The sequence below is a fragment of the Phoca vitulina genome, unplaced genomic scaffold (assembly GCF_004348235.1).
Source record: "Phoca vitulina isolate PV1807 unplaced genomic scaffold, GSC_HSeal_1.0 scaffold21, whole genome shotgun sequence".
NCBI lineage: Eukaryota > Metazoa > Chordata > Mammalia > Carnivora > Phocidae > Phoca > Phoca vitulina.
The window spans coordinates 20,065,005-20,066,925 of NW_022589724.1; positions in this window are offsets into that span (position 1 = coordinate 20,065,005).

The window sequence follows — 1,921 nt, forward strand, 5'->3', positions numbered from 1 at the left end:
CCCCCCGCGCGCGCGCATCCCCGCCGCCCCGCGCGCCGGGCGCAGGCACGCGGCGCGACAGCACGGGGACGCGGAGCCCGCCGCGACCCGGCCACGCCGCGGGCACACGCGGAAGCACCGCCCCGCGCCGCCGGAGGAAACACAGTAGGCTGGGGCGCAGACCTCCCGCTGGCCCAGACGCGCGGCGGGGAGCTGCGGCCGCGCACTGACTGCCCGCCGAGCCGCCGAGCCGCCGAGCCGCCGAGCCGCCGAGCCGCCGAGCCGGGGCGGCGGACGGGACTCACACGCGTACACACACGGCCGCCCGCGCTCGCCGCCTGCACGGCGGCACAGCGACACGGCGCCAGCCGAAGGTGGAAACGTACACAGCGCACCCAGCACGGACCCAAGGTCCCAACCCACGACACACAACAGAGACATTTACAGAGTATAGGCATAGATACACACAAGCGGAGACACAGTTTGCACAGCATAGACACACAACAGAACATACGCGAAAGGTAGACGAGCAACAGGCATAGACCCACAACTCAGTAACAACAGACACAGGAGGGAAAGTACACCAACGACATATCGCACACAAACACAACACAAAGATACAATCGCAAATACATGCCACATACACAAACACAACGTATAAATAATCGGCACACGGTGAAAGACAACATGCAGGGTCCTAGGAATAGCAGAGGGAGGCAACGGACATGGCCCCAGTCAGATGGCGTCCTTTCCGAGGGGAGAAAGGGCAGACTTGTCCCTATCCAGACTCACTCTCTGTGGGGGTGGGGTGGAGAACACTTGCAAACAACCGCCCACCCCATCCCTCAGCCCTCGCCTGACCTGCTACCATCCCATTCTGCAGACACCCCCGCGAGGCTGGACAGTGTGTGCATCATGGGTGTGGTCAGTGGACATCCCCATCCCAGCCTTCCTTGCTCACTGTCAAGTTGCCCACTCTTGGCCCTTTGCCTCCCAGCCGGGGGGGGGTATGGTCTCCCAGCTGGCTGGTTCTGCCTTTAGGATGCGAGGGGCGGAGCCGATGGGAGGAAGGGCTTACCTCTGAAAGGCCAGCTCCACGGATTACTGGCTGTGGGACCCTGAGTTTCCTTATCTGAATAGAGTTGCTGTGAAGATTAGAGTTAATATTTGCACAGCCCCTGACACCCAGTGGGTGTGTTGTGATTGTTGTAGTTTGAAGCAATTACATACTCATTGAGGGCACCGTTGGGGGGTGGGGACTAGAGTGGGAGCCAGGAGGCCCGCCGTCTCAAGGGGGAATCAGGTGTGGGCACAAGCAGCGACAACACACACACATACGGGGGGCATGGTGCAGTGATCTAGACCGTGGGACTGGGAGCGTCCTGGCTTCGAGTCCAGCTCTGCCTTGGGGTCCCTATGGGATCTTGGGTGAGCTGGTCCCCCTTTAGGCCCCGTTTCCTCATCTGTTCAAAGGACTTATGAACACTACCCCATTTCACAGGCAGTTGCATAGATGAGGTTAAAATCAGATTATGAATGAAGATTAAAATAGCATAATGAAGGAGCAGATACTTTTGTAAAGGAAAAAAAGGTATGCAAAGTGAGTTGTTAAAGCCCTACACACTAGGAAGTAAGAAATGCCACCAGAAAGGTAGAGAGCGTCACCAGTGATTGTTTACAGGCGGCTCTAACTTTGAATTGAGAACAGAGTATAAATATCATGGGAAAGGTGGCACGTAGGTAGAATCTGGAAATAGGGAGGTGAGCTTTCCAGGTGGAGGGAATGGTATGTGCAGGAAGCCTGGGACAGAGCAGGCTGTGTTTATGGGGCTGGAATTAGGAGTGTGGAGGGAAGCAATGGAAGGTGAGGTTGGAAGAGAAGGTGAGCTGACTTTGGGGCTGAGCTCGATTTGCAGCCCACAGGCAAACCAGGGCCACTGAG